Source organism: Cetorhinus maximus, chromosome 2 (assembly GCF_964194155.1).
Source record: "Cetorhinus maximus chromosome 2, sCetMax3.hap1.1, whole genome shotgun sequence".
Taxonomy (NCBI): Eukaryota; Metazoa; Chordata; class Chondrichthyes; order Lamniformes; family Cetorhinidae; genus Cetorhinus; species Cetorhinus maximus.
In genome coordinates this window covers 221,590,791-221,606,332 of record NC_135880.1, presented here as the reverse complement: position 1 = coordinate 221,606,332, position 15,542 = coordinate 221,590,791, and the positions used below count along the sequence as shown (strand labels likewise).

The following is a 15,542-nucleotide window of genomic DNA, read 5'->3' as shown; positions in this document are numbered from 1 at the left end:
ACAAAAAAAAAAATCAACATTCAAAAAATTGCAAGTTTGGTTAACTGAACATCACTCACCCAAAAAAACATTGTTAAAGGTAAACAGGTAAAACCAAAAAAAAGCCATAATTTTCAGCTGAAGCTGATTAGCTAACATTGCTGTATACCTCGTGACACTCACCACACTGTGGTTGAGTAATACTGTTTGGCCAGGTGTCTGATCTGTGCCAATAAGTGCTTATCAGACTGGCCAAAGTCCAGCCTGTGAATCACTGCAACTCAAGTTGTGCCAGAGCTTGGCATGTAGCCTCCTGTCTGCTTGTGTTTATTGTGAATAGCTCGTAAACGCCAGTATTAATCTCACTTTGAAACAATTAACCAGCCCTAGCTTCATAGGGTATGGGGAGAGTAAAGCAGATTTCTTCCAAGCGACTGTGGGAGTTGTTCAGTCCTGACACGATTTTCTCTTTCATTTGTCTCATTTAATGGTTGGTTATAGAGCACAAGAAAATTGTAACAGGAGGCACGATAAGACACGGTAAGACATGTGTCCATGAATTATATGGGATGTATTTCAGATTCTTTCTGAAAGTAGGAGATTTTTAAAAAAACGTCACTTTCTTATTAACTATTGTAATTAAAATGGTTGGGAATTTTGTTACCTTTGTACTCTCGTGTGATCTTAATCTAAATTAGAATTTCAATTTATGTTGAAGTCTGCCCTCTTTCTGTTCCCTTTATTATTTTTGTGGACATTTATTCACATTAATATTATTCCTGAGATATTGAACATTTCCAATTCAGGCACTCAGTGTTAGCACAAAAGCAAAAATCTGCAGATTCTGGAAATCTGAAGTAAAATAGAAGATGCTGAAAATACTCAGCAGATCTGGTAGTACCTGTGGAGAGATAATCAGAGTTAATGTTTCAATTCAATGACCTTTCATCAGAACCCAGTAAGTACTCTTGTACAGAGATTATGTACAGTGGAACAAACCTCTACTGCTTTGCTTCCATAAACCTTTTTGATAAAGTTTGCAGCCCCTCTGTCACTGTTTGATGGGGGTGCTCCTGAACCTCTGGCTCCATTGGCCCACCTGGTGCAGAGGCAGGTGGGCAACTTGGAGGATCTCCTTGTGGGTCTTCCCCAGGCCTGGTCAAGGTGGCCATCCATTGGTCCAGGTTGAAGATAAAAAAAAATTAGGAGCAGGAATGGCCCATTCAGTCCCTCAATTCTGCTCCTCCATTCAGCAAGATCTTTTACCTCAATTCCGCTTTACCAGCCAATCCACATGTCCCTCAATTCCCTTAATGGCCAAAAAATCAATCAATCTCAATCTTTAAGATGTTCAACAACAGAGCATCCACAAACCTCTGAGGGGAAGAATTCTAACAATTCACAACACTCCAGATTGAAGAAATTTCTCATCTCAGTGCAAAATGGTTGACTCCTTATCCTGAGACTATGCCTTCTATTTCTAGACCCTCCACCCAGGGGGAACCAGCATCTCAGCATCTACCCAGTCAAGTCCCCTAAGAATTTTATATCTTTCAGTGGGATTAGCCCTCATTCTTCTAAACTTGAGAGAATATAGGACCACACTGCTCAATTAAGTGGCCAGTGGGGCAAGAGGTTTGGCTACTGTGGTGGCCTGTCTCTCTGCCGTCTGGTGGCCTGTCTCTCTGCCGTCTTGCTCTGCATGGGCACTCCTGGAAAGGGACAGTGCAATGTCCAACGCTTGAGGCTTTCGGTAACCAGTGGGTGTTGCAGAGATTCAGTTATGTTATGAAAAGTGGGTGTAACATTGTTTAGTTTGATAAGTTAACTTTTTCTTTTATGGTTAAGTTCTTTGTTAGTTGTGCCTCTGTGGGAAGTGGGGGAGCTCAGTCTATGTCCAAATGCAGCAAGACCTGGACAATGTCCAGGCTTGGGCTGACAAGTGGCAAGTAAAATACATGTCACACACATGTGCCAGGCAATGACCATCTCCAACAAGAGAGAATCTAACCATCACCCCTTGAAATTCAATGTTATTACCACCATTGAATCCCCCACTATCAACATTCTGGGGGTTACCATTGGCTAGAAACTGAACTGGACTAACCAGATAAATACCGTGGATAGAGGCTAGGAATCCTGCAGCGAGTAATTCACTTCCTGACTCCTTAAAGCCTGTCCACCATCTACAAGGCACAAGTCAGGAGTGTGATCGAATACTCCCCACTTGCCTGCATGAGTGCAGCTCCAACAACACTCAAGAAGCTTGACACCATCCAAGACAAAGCAGTCTGCTTGATTGGCACCACATCCACAAACATTCACTCTCTCCACCACCGACTAACGGTGACAGGAGTGTGTATCATCTACAAAATGCCTTGCGGGAACTCACCAAGGCTCCTTAGGCAGTACCTTCTAAACCCATGACTGCTACCATCTAGAAGGACAAGGACATCAAACACATGGGAACACCACCACCTGCAAGTTGCCCTTGAAGCCACTCACCATCCTGACTTGGAAATATATCGCTGTTCCTTCAGTGTCGCTGGGTCAAAATCCTGGAATTCCCTCCCTACCAGCACTGTAGGTGCACTGACACCACATGGACTGCAGCGGTTCAAGAAGGCAGCTCACCACCACCTTCTCAAGGGCAATCAGGGACAGGCAATAAGTGCTGGACCAGCCAGCGAAGCCCACATCCCATAAATGAATAAAAAAAACTTAGCCTTGATGTCCATCATTGTTCATCAAGCGAATTACAAACACTCATTGACAAGACTCATTTCTAGCAAGGCTACTGGGATTGGATAGAACTATTTCCCAACATGAGTCCACAATTTCAGAAACGTAAAGGTGGATATGGAAACACTTCTATTGATTTATAAAATATATATAGAAACTTAATGAGCTCTACTCCTTCCTTTGGACTCTGGTTTGCTTTTGAAGAAAAAATGTGCTGCAAGTTGCTTGTGTATCTTTTGTGAATCCATAAATAAAGACTTCTTGCCTCAGTTGTGTTCAGAACCAATAGTTCATCAAAAGATTTGTTGGTCATAGCCTGACGTACAACAAGCCCCATTCACCAGTTGCTCGTAGACCTTCATAGGCTCTCAATCTGCAAAAGCCTTGCTTTAAAAATTCTCATCCTTGATTTCAAATCCCTCCATGACCTCAGCGCTCCTCAACTCTCTAACCTCGTCTAGCTCCACAACCCCGGATAACTTTGCACTCCTATGCATTCTTAATTTTAATTGCTCCACCATTGAAGTCCAAACCTTCTGCTCCTTCCAAGCTTGGAATTCCCTCCTTAATTCTCTGTGCTCCTTTAAGATGCTCCATAGAGCCTATCTGTCGCCTGTCCCAATATCGCCTTAATAAAAATAGAAAATGCTAAAAAGGTCAGGCAGCATCAGTAGAAAGAGAAACAGAGTGAATGTTTCAGGTCAATTGCCTTGTCATGTCTTGTAAACTCATATTTTGTAAGCCACTCCTTAAAACCTGCCTCTTTGACCAAGCTTTTTGTCACCTGCCCTAATATCTCCTTATGTGGCTCAGTGTCAAATTGTGTTTGATGATGCCCCTGTTAAGTGTCTTGGGACATTTAACTTCAATAAAGTTAACTTTAACTTTGTAAAATAGTAACACTAATCACTTCACTCTATATCTAGTGCAACCTCTTCTAAATGGTGTCTCAGGTTATACTACCCTCTTCAATGTATTGTGAAGAACGTGAAAGCAAAAATTCAACTCAGAAGGCTTGGCAAATGATTGCCCTGCTCTATATTGGACATCTAGGATTTGGAGTTATGGAAAATTAACCTGAGTGTAGAAAGTGTTAAGTCAACTTCTGATTAAGCAACTTCAAATTCTTGAACTCACACCAAGCTTAGCAACTGATGTCCATTTATCAGTCTGTATTTGGTTTCATGATTGAATGCACAAACCATTGAATAGCTGCCAAATTCAGTTAATGATCTTCTGTCATTGGGTGTTGAAGTTTGAATGCTTCAATGCGAAGCCTTCTCCCTGTATTGATTCTATTGGCATCACCACCTTGTCCCCGGTGTACAGATAGTGAGGTTCCCACTTAACACTGTCTATTGTACATTGGATGGCAGAACACCAGAGTGCAACCAAAAACAGTTACAATAGGAACAGGTTATCTTGTAAACTTGATCCTTTTGCTTGCTTGGAGTAAAGAAATATTTATCTTGGTATATGCAGTCAAGTTACACTTTATTCCTCATTCACCTGGACTTAGCAAGTGGTGATTAACTCTGTGTTTGAGCTTCCTGTAGAAGTGACAGAATCTTCTGCTCTCACTGATGGCGAGTTTGGAGGCAGGAAGAGCATGGGACTAGGCGGAGTGGTGGCGTACCAGAATCCACCTTTCCGTCTCCACCAGGATCAAGTTCTGGGTGGGAGGATCCATGCTCGACCTTCCTGCCCTGTTGCCAATTGAGACCCTTAAGGAGCCAGTTAATTAACATCAGAGCCTCATGCCATCACTGCTGGTGTTAACAGAGGAATCTGTGTGGGCCGCTTACACTGCAGTGGGGTGGGGGGGAGTGTTCCTCGAACAGAGGCAATCAGTGCCTGATCAAGGGGCTGGACATTGGGAAGGGGGAGGGACCTGCTGAGAGCCACCACCCCTGCCCTTTCTTCTAACCTTGCTGCCCCCCTCCCCCTGTGACGCCCACCTCCTCCACATTACTTCCCTGTAGCCTGGGTCACACTTGGATCCTGGGAGGTGTTTTTCCTGCAGCAGTCACAGCTTCCTCAGTGGTGCTGTTGAGCGCAAGAGCCCCTGGCCTCTGATTGGTCAGCAGCTTTCGCTAGGTGGGACTTTGCTCCCAGGGTGTCAATTCCAGGGGGAGACCTGCTGCGGTGTTACCACTGCCTGGTTAGCTTTTTGTTCGGCAGGCCTTCCCAAAAAGAGGCAGCATGGGTCTCTCACTGACTCCCCAGAGACCCCCGATGCCTCAACAAGATTCCACTCTTGGTCCCATTGCCTGAATAGGTAACCAACTTGTCAAATGATGAGCAAAAGAAAAAACCCCAATAAAACTCTAATCAGCAGAGAAATTCTACTCCAGCCCCCCAGGAAGCTAATTCCCATTTTCAACCTATAGGTTTACCCAAACCTCTTCCACTTTGAACTCGGGCAACATAGAAAGGAGCTACATCAGTGCACCATCAATCATAGCCCATAATTCTATTCCAGGAGAAACAAAATATACAGGAACAGGAGGAAGCCATTCAGCCCCTTGAGTTAGTTCTGCCATTCAGTGAGATCTTGACTGATCTGATTCTTAACCCCATCTGCCCACTTTGTCTAGCAAGCATCCATTGACCTCTTGTTTAAAATTATTAATTAAACAAACATCTGCTGCTATCTTTGGGAGAGAGTTCCAAACTGCTACCCCCCTCCCCTTTATATGAAGAAATGTTTCCCAATTTCACCCTTGAATAACCTGGCTCTGGTTTTAATGTCTTGAGTGCACTTGCTCTGGACTCTCCATCAGTGGAACTATCCCATCAATTCCTTTCAAAATCCTAAAAAAAAAATCCAATTAAATCGCTGCTTAATCTTCTAATAAACCTTGATTCAAAGGGCAGCCACAACACAACCCCTATAGCATCAGGCAGAACGAGGTCCTTGTGTTCATTGTCAATCCACTCCCTGCCACTTTGTACAGTGTTCATCGAAGCTGGGCAGCTCCAATATCTGAACGCGAAAAAAAAAAGTGCAAAATACTGTGGACGGTGGAAATCCTAAATGAAAATGTATGAATCGATGTAACTGAAGAATCATTGAAACCAGTAGCAGTGACTACAGTCTGAGAGGGTGATGAGGAATTCAGCACATGCAGTGAACAACAAGCCTCAATAATGACCAATCCTATGTTTAGATCACACGAGAAGTGAATGGACTCAACTTTAGCACATGCCCAGCCTATTGGGGGCGCGGCTGCAGCCTTCAACGTGCAACTCACAACTACCAAGAAGGAAACTGGCAGGTACGAACAGTAAGCAAAGCACCACAATATCTGACCAAAGCTAAGCAGTGGCTGGTTGTTTCGCTGTTGTTGTTGCTGCATAGGCTGGTGGGTGAATTGAAAAGCCTTTTCGCTACCCGCCCGCCCCCCGCTTTTGGGAGAAACTTTACCCTTAAATAGCCACCAACTGTAAAAGCCGAAACAAAAAAAAACTTTAGTTGACGTCAGAAAAAAAAATCTGGAAGTGGGCAATAGTTTATAGGACTTGTCATTTCAAATCCATTTGTCGTGTAGGCGTTAGAGAGGCTTTTAGTAGTTCCGGAAAGTACAGAGGTGAAGTAGGAATTCTATTAGACTTCCCCCAAGTTAGTTTTAATTTCACATTTAACTTTTCTATCAGGAGTTGTTTCAAAAAAATAACTCCTTGGGGAGAGAACGAACCCAAGCAAAGCTTTTGCCAATCTTCCCCCTGATTAATTTTGACTCAAATTTGGGAAGTTTTCTTAACCTAACTTGCTCTCGCTCAGTAGCTATTTTATAATACACACGTTGACTTAACCGAATTTACATGATTAAACTTTAAGCTTGATGGATTTGAACTAGATGGACACGTTCCCGGCTCTTCTAGCAAAATTGTAGAGGGTTCTTCAAACGCTTTTTGATTTGGAATAATTCCCTCGAAAATGACGTAAAACGCCTCCCGGGTGAAATGTTACAGCGCATCTATTTCTCTGAAGTATCACCACAGCCGGTGTGAGTGTGCTGCCTCCATATTGGTTCCAGATACGAGCGCCAATCGCAAATACATGCGCTTAAAATGCAATTAAATCACTTCATTCACGAGGGGAGGGTGGGGTGTGTGTGTGCGCAGTAAACTTGCTGCGAGTTTTGGATTTGGGCTGCATTCGAGAGCACTGTTAAATGGTTGCCCGTGTCTTACAGATGAAGAGGGCGCTGTCCAACAGAAACCAGCGACTTTCCAAACGGCTTATTTCCCCCCCTAGACATGAATTAACCAGGTGGAGTGTTGCGAGGCATCTCCTCCCTGGCTGCTGTGCTATAACCTGATTGATATGCTAATTAGCAAACACACTCTGGCCTCAATTCTAAGATGTGGATGCATCGTTCCTCGTGCGTTTAACTCGCACGTTTTTTTTTTATACCGATAATGTGCCCGCACCTCCCTGGATACGATATCCCTGGGGTTTATTTAATGCGTGTCACGCCGGACTGTAATTGTCTTGTATACGGCTGCGAATGTTTAGCTCTCGCGTGTGCAAGTTTAACGACACACATCACACTGGCACTAACACAACTGGATACACCTGACACCTAGTGTCAGTGACATTACAATGATGCACAGTCAGTAATGGAATTATCAATATTACGGCGGCTCCCAAAGCGCTTTACATCCAATGAAGTACTTGTGAAGTGTAATCACTGTTGTGATGTAGGAAACCCCAGAAACAGCAATGTGATAACAACCAGATCTTCTGTTTTGGAGTGTTGATTGAGGGATAAATGTCGACCAGGACACACCCCTGCTCCTTTTCAAAATAGTGCCATGGGATCTTTTAGGTCCACATAGGAGAGCAGACAAAGCTCCTTTAACATCTTATCCATCAGCAATCGTGTATATCCTTAAATATACACAGTTAATAATATTGTACCTCCTTAAGTATAGTCAGTGATATACGGAATACTTGCAAAAAGTAATATTAATCCTCAAGGGTGTAGCGTGTAATTGAATAATGACCCCCTTAGGTATATAACGTCTGTATTTCACTTGGAAAGTCTGAGTCCACTTGCCAACAAATCATTACCCTCTTTTCAAGCAATATAGATTGCTGTTGCCTTTGAAATTTGGTATTCTTGTATCTGTCCTATGAGTGCAAAAGGAAAAGCCGGGACAGGGGATCTCGTTCTCAGTAACAGTCAAAAGTCTATTATTTGGAAGGTGAAAGCAAAATACTGCAGATGCTGGAAATCTGAAATAAAAATAAAAAATACTGGAAAAGCTCTGCAGGTTTGGCAGCATCTGTTATTTGGAATATTTGTGTGTACAGTCAGTAATATAGCAACTATTTAAAATCAGCAGGAGCAGAGTGAATGGTTCTTGCAGAAGTGTGAGGATTCGTATACTGCATACTCGTATAATAATAATCTAGGCACTTTACCCATACGATCATTATGATAGAACATTTAGCGCACAGAAGGACACCATTGGGTCGTTAAGAGGGTACAGTGACTATACATTCAGTCAGTGATGCCACATGATAATTGCAGTGGTGATTAAACTTTGAGAGTCGTTGTATAAAGTTAATAATAACCTAGTGTCATCTTAAAGACACAGTATCCATGTACTCAGCGATTGAATGGTGAGCCCTTACATTTAGAATCAGCCATGGTACCGTTACTTCTTGCATTTTTAAAGTCATTAATGTTAGTGACTTCCTGTGCACATAATCTGTAATAATGTCCTGGCTTCCAACCTTTATGGTTGGTGGTATTATAATGCCCAACTATGTGCTTTTATATAGACAGTCTCTTATCTGCAAAGTCAGTCTATTATATGCAAGTTCTGATTTTGGCTCTTGTAGCAGAATTCTGATTTCAATAAAACTTGCTGAGGATATTCGCGCGCGCACAAAACAAAATGCTGGTTGAAAATGTCTGTTAAAGTTTCTCTTCGCAATAGGGAAAATAATTGAGTCACTTCCTTTTGGTAACCCAGCAGTTTTTGTGTCTTCGTTCAGTAGGTGTGGATATTAAATCACACCTTAAAGCGAATATATCGGAGTTATTTATTTAATAGCCGCGTGATAAAATGCAATGAATATTTTCACAAAGGCTTCTGGTAACCAAAATATGTCGGCAAAGTCCGAGTCACATCTTTAAAATACTAACCAGGTGTGGCAGCTGAATATTAATATCGGGGTTTCGATTGTGTGACTTCATATTCACGCTTGCAGGGAAGATCCGCATAGTTCAATCAGTGACACTTTATTTTCTCGGGTGTTGAGGCTAAAATGCGTTTCCCGATTTCCTTCGAAGCAGCTTCAGCCCAGGAATTTGTGATAACGGAGTTTAAAACGATGAAGTTCTGTTAATTACTGTTGGTTTTGCACAGGGCGAGCGAGGAACGTGACTGGATAAATGCCCGATTGCAGCTAAATGAATCTTGAAGCGCTCCTCCAATAATGCAGCAATGTCAGCGTGAGCTTCGGATAGCAGAGCTGCGACTGAAGAGTGGGAAGCATTAAAATTCCACGTAGTCGCAGACAAACAATAGACACCAGCCGACATTCGGCTGCTCGATATTGGCAGCGTGCTCCTCGGGGGGAATCAGGTACAAGTTGGACTGTACCAGCCCCTTCTGAGAAACGTGAGGATATCTTTTGTAAAGGTGGGTTTTAATGTCACCCGTGCAGTTCCATTGTGAGGAAACCCCTGTCCCCGGGGGAAAAATTATCCTCTGGGTGGGTGGGTGGGGGGGAAACCAACTTTATTATCGAGATAACACAGTATTTGGAAATGAATGATATGTAAGGGGTTTTGTGGGGGAGAGAGAATGGGGGAGGAAGAGCCTGTGCCAGGATCAAAGATGGCGACCCCCGCAGCTGTCACAGGGCGCCAAGGCTGCAGCTTTGACGGTCGGTTCCAGCTCTCTGATGTGGACTTGACTAATTCAGAGACGCGAGGGGATGACGTCTCCAATCTGTTGATTTGCTACATGAACACAGAGAGGTGTATGTGTGTGAGTGCGGCGCGTACTGTGAACTGTTTTGTATGCTGCGCTAATAATAGCGTGCATAATTCGGTAAGTACCTCCAGATTGAGGCTGCTGCTGAATGAAAAGACGATTGTATTTATATATATATATAAAAAAAAGCAAACGTATTTGTTTAGAGAGAGGGAGAGGAGGGGGGGGAGAAAAAAAAAGGTAATGCAAAACAACAAAAAAAATGCAACTAAGCCGGTTTGTGTGATGATTGTAACTGTGTGTTTGACTCTCGGGGGTTTTTCTCTCTCCCTTTTTTTTTGTTGCATTTTGCTTGTTTACAGGTTTGCTGTTTGATTCTTTGTTTGTAGAGAAGATATTTTGTCCAGGAAACTCACTTGGTGGGAAGATACTGGCTTGTACCCCTCAGACAGAGACTGGAAAGCAGTGTGGATACATTTATAACGTGCTTGTTGCGGGAGCTGCCGGTTTCCCTCTTTGTTACCGGGCACTTGGAATTGTAAACCACCCCCCCCATTTCTCTCTCTCTCTCTCTCTCTCTACACAGATGTGTAATTTCTGTCCCGGTTGCATCTTGAGTCGCAGGGGACGCGGAACTCTGAGAGCTTTCATTTGATCCTTTTCCGCGGCGGTCAGTATGGAATGGGTCCGGGGTTGTGTGTGTGTCTGTGTCTGTGTGTGTGTCTCTCCCTGTGTGTGTGTGTGTGTTTGTTTTAATATTGATGGCGGGCTCCCCCCGAGTGCTGCGCCCGTTCACAGTGCTGCTCACACCGGCAGAGGGAGGCTTGAGAAATCGCTGCCGGGATCACCCGCTTCCATCTGGGCGGCGTGAGGCGAGGCGGAGGTCGGGGGGGCTGGGCTTTTAAATCCCTGGTTCTCGGCTTGTGGTTGGCGATATTTTAACTGTGTGTCTGTACGTGGGATGGGGAAAGTACCGTTATACACATCTTTCTGCAGACCTTTAATCTCTGACATGCAGGGAGGAATCGTCTTCTGACTTGTAATTCACTTCCTGTGAAATTTGTGATTTCGTCCCCCCCCCTATTTGTATTTGTAACGCTTCAGAACTGACGCACCCGGTTACATATTCTGAATATTACAATATGGGATCCACGGGGTGTCGAGTGATTTACAGAGTCGTGAAAATGACTTGAAATGGACAAATTCTTCTGCAGCCTTGGAGGAGGTAAAGGCGGAGTGAAGACGGGAAAAAGGGGGAAGAGGTGAGGCGGGGAAGGGAGGGATATAGGAGAGAGGGATGGAGAGAAAGGACAGGAGGAATTGGGAGGGGCGGGGGGGGTAAGAGAGGGAGGAACTGGGAGAGGTGGGGATAAGAGAGGGAAGAATTGGGAGGGGTGGGGGTAAGAGAGGGAGGGGTAAGAGAGGGAGGAACCGGGAGGGGTGGGGGTAAGAGAGGGAGGGGTAAGAGAGGGAGGAACCGGGAGGGGTGGGGGTAAGAGATGAACTGGGGGAGGTGGGGGTAAGAGAGGGAGGAACTGCGAGAGGTGGGGGTAAGAGAGGGAGGAACTGTGAGGGGTGGGGGTGACAGAGAGAGGAACTGGGAGGGGTGGGGGTAAGAGATGAACTGCGAGAGGTGGGGGGGCGACAGAGGCCAGGGAGGGGGGGCGACAGAGGCCAGGGAGGGGGGGCGACAGAGGCCAGGGAGGGGGGGGCGACCCAGGCTTCAACGAGTTTGGGTCATTGTATCTGAGACCGAGACCGCTCGGTTGACTGTGCTAATGTGAGCACCTTTTCACACAGACAGGACTTCCGAGCTTAAAATGTTGATTTAAGTGGCAACTGTTTATGCAACAGCCCCTTACTGTTAACATAACACATGGCGGCGTTTTAAAGATGTTTTATCCTTTCTTTTAAAGAGAAATACATTGGGCTTTCTGCGCTTTTTTAAATCTACCGAATTTATAAAGAGAGGTTGCTGTTTAACCAGGTTGTAATATTTCGGAGCTAAACCAAGATATATTTGCGTCACTGTATGGTGAAGTTTATGTAGAGCAGACAGGTGGCAGACTATATTAGTGCGAGGGTTTAAATATTTAGTTGTGCAGTTAATGATGACAATTACAGTAAATGAATTTACTTGTTTAGTAAGGGTGTCTGATTCTTCTATCATTTACTGATTCTGCATTGGGAGGTCTCTCCACCGGTATCATTAAATTGATTTATTTTTCGCGCGCGGGGTTTTTTTTTTAAAAGGAATTCCTAAGACCTGGTTCACCCCAGAAAATTCGGGAGTGGAAACGGATTTAGAGGCAGGATAGAGACTCGCTCCAGCTTAACCGGTTTACAAGTCAGTGTTAAAGCTTTGCGTTACGCTGCTTGTATTTCTACATCAATATGCCCCCGGATAAATGACACACGCTGATATTCTGGATTGACAGAATTGGCACTGCTGCCTCTTTAATTCTAAGGTACAGGCGGGAGTAAGAGATGTAAAGGGGGATTTCCCTTGTCTTTCATAATGATTGCGGCAGGCCCTGTACAGGACACATGTTAATGTGTCATGTATTTCAGCCGGAGAGAGAGCTTCCCGCACCCCGTGGGTAGTTTTTCTATCATGTTCTCTATATTCAACCCTTGTGGGATCCGTCTGTGCAATTGGGCGGACCGCATCGGTTCCCCGCCTCTGCCGGCGGTGCTTCTGTTGATATTAAATGATTTTTAATCAATTGATTGATTAATTGACAGAGTTTGAAGGGGTTTGAAGGTGGATTGTGAAGTTGCCCCGCTCCTAAACCCACGGGCACAGGTTTACTCTCATTATCAAGCTCAGACTCTTCCTCGTGTCCCGTTTATTGATATAGAGTATTTATTCCACAAGGCTTTGAACATTGTCTGTGCCTCATCATCCCACAATAGTCATTTTCTTAACCTTTAGTCATTACTTCCTCCCTCCCTCCCTCCCTCACCTCGCTGCCCCTCCCTCCCTCATCTCGATGCCCCTCTCATTATCCCCTTTGTTTTCAGACTCAATCTGAGATTTCAGTAATATCAATTGTGGGGCATGTAAAATTTTCCTTCTACTTTTATATCCATTTGAACTATGAAGAATATTCTGGATTTTGATCTTCCAAACTCGGATTTTGTTTGGAGAAGCCATATTGAGCTCATTAACAGTTGTGAAGAGCTGGAGGAAGGAGTAATTTGAGATGATGAATCCAGCAGCTGTATCTTACAACACTGCAACATAACATTAGATTAAGGACACTTAGCATTTTGCTACTAACACATTGTGAAAACTAAGGGGGGGAGTCTCTTGAGATAAGAGGACATTGGTGATCATGGACTTCAACTGGATTGGTCCATGATTATACTTGGCAAAGTACTGCAGTGGTTCTGCCTTCTGCAATTGGCTGACCAGGAAACTCTCCCCTTCTTACTGCCTGCCATCAGAAGGATTTACAGGCTGATGATCAACCTGCTTGGCTGCATTATATATGCACCTTATGTGGCCATCAAGTACTGGAGTGGGACTTGAACCAATATTTCTGTTCCAGAGGTAGGGATGTTATCACTGCACCATAAAACCCATCAAGATAATATACTGCAGTAATACACTAAATAGTGACAGTGCTGCATGTTGTGGTCATCTTATTTGCTCTTCGCAAACCTGTACATTCTTTAAATGTCTGATCCAAAAAAGGAAGAATGGTCAGATAATTATCGTTTATTACATTTGTATAGAATTTTCAGAAACCGGCCATTCAGCCCAACAGATCGATGCTAGTGTTTTGCTTTGTTGTGAACCACCTCCTACCTCATCTTTATTTCATTCTCAGCATATTCTTCTATTCCTTTCTCCTTCATAGACTTATCGAGCTTCCCCCTCGAATGCATCTATCTATCTATTCACCTCAACCAGTGAATCCCAGACCGTTCTCCCGTAAGCTCGTCCTGTTCTGTGTTAATTAGTTCAAACGTATCATCGACATTATGGAAAGAAAAGTATTTCTCCCTTTGTTCTGTATACATGCATGTAGAATTATTTTCAAATTTAAAATACTGATGGTATTTCTCAGCTTTTCAATGTCGTATCAAGTCTCTGAATCTTTGTTGTTGTTGCAGTTTTCTGACCTGTGGCTGCTTTCCCTGTTTCTTAATGTTTCCCCCATTTCAGTTACTTTTTGCTGCCTCAGCCATTCGTTTATTCCCCACGATCCTCACTTCCAAGGCGAGGGTTGCAGGGTGATTTTACATGAGTGCTGTGAAAATATAATTCATCTAACTCTTATCGGCATAACCTGCAATTGCTTTGTCCCTCATGATTACCTCGCTCCCAGTTCTGTCCTCACTATTCCAAACCAAGTTAGAAAACCGTGTCAAAAACACAAATACCTGGAAAAACTCAGCAGGTCTGACAGCATCTGCGGAGAGGAACACAGTTAACGTTTCGAGTCCGTATATGACTCTTCAACAGGACTGTTTTGGTTTTGGATTTCCAGCATCCGCAGTTTTTTTTGCTTTTAGAAAACCATGTGCTTGACTATGTGCTCCCATGGGTAAGATTCCCTGCTGGATGTTTGAAGTTGGAAAAAATACTGTTTATTGAATGATTTGACTCCGATGCGATTCACCTTGTGGTTGAATAGCTGCAGGTGCTTTTCTTTCTCGGCTAGCATCTAAAGTGCCGTACCGGAGCATGTCTGGCACCTGTCGAAAAGAGACAAAGGAGCAGCGAGACAGATTCCAAGTGTAAATTGAATGATCCATGAACAAAGATTGGGAGAGGTTAAGTTTCCCCCCCCCCATTTGGAAAAAAAGGTTAAGAAAGACCCTCTTCACATAAAATATAAAATGTCTCATACTTTAATGAAAAGTGAAAACTAGAATACTGTAAATTGCAAATAGTAGATCAGGGAACTTGAATGCAAATGAGTGAGAAGCCGGTTTTGTGCAGTTGCTCAAAGATTTATTTATTCAAGACAATTGGAATTATCTACCCAGTTATGTAATAGAAGCAAAAACATTGGGTTTATTTAAAATATTTAAATATTTTCAGTTAAAGTAAGTTAAGACTTGCATTTATATAGTGTCGTTCTTGACCTTATGATGTTCCAAGGTGCTTTGCAGTCAGAAGTATCTTTTGGAAGTGTAGTCACTGTTACAATATAGGGTCATTGGCTATTTTGAAGGCAGAGGTAGATGATGGACTAACAAGGGAGTCTAAGGGTATCGGGAGTAGACAGGAATGTGGAGTTGGGGCCACAATTGGATCAGCCATGATCTTATTGAATGGCGGAGCAGGTTTGAGGGGTCTAATGGCCTAACCCCACCCCCCCCCCCCCCCCTCATCATTCGTATGTTCGTATTATATGGAGTATAAAGTTCGTGTTGTGGAGGAGGGAGCTTTGAGATCTCTTTCTCAACCAAAACCTTTCTACCTTTGTACGTTGGATTAACAATTTAGTTGGGAGTGTGGTTTATGAATTGGTCCTGGTTATTTCTGTACTCCGTGAAGACAATCTAGGTTTTTGAGGGATTATTTTGGCATCAGCTGCGACATTGTTCTAAAAGGACTAGCGTGGTGAGATCCTTGCAATATGCTTTGTTGGTGATCATTGCACTTGCATTTCTTTGTGTGCAGTCGACTTATTTAAGCTGGACAATAGTACTTGAACAGGAAGTTGAAAGGTTTGGCATGAAGTACGTGAGGGGGTGGGGGGAGGGGGTGATCAGAGTGAGGACACCAGAGGTTTTTGCGACAGTATCACTGTTAATTGCAACATTGCTATTATTTTGAAAGTAATATAAAGATTGGAGGATACACATTTAGAGACGGAGGTTTCTTTGTAACGTGATGAACT

The 15,542-nt window shown here is 43.6% G+C and overlaps 1 protein-coding gene across 4 annotated transcripts in view; it reads left to right on the top strand.

Moving 5' to 3' along the window:
- Positions 1–351: 351 nt before the first annotated feature.
- The window catches only part of zbtb16a (zinc finger and BTB domain containing 16a), a 249,716-nt gene continuing 234,525 nt past the window's right edge, over positions 352–15,542 (top strand). For 2 of the 4 annotated variants that reach the window (XM_078533017.1, XM_078533014.1), the window contains exon 1: positions 9,662–9,798. The gene's annotated coding sequence lies outside the window, so the exon portion shown is untranslated. Of the gene's footprint in view, positions 520–9,661; positions 9,799–10,634; positions 10,907–15,542 lie in introns of those variants that run through there. The other 2 variants (XM_078533015.1, XM_078533016.1) reach the window with 2 other exon arrangements.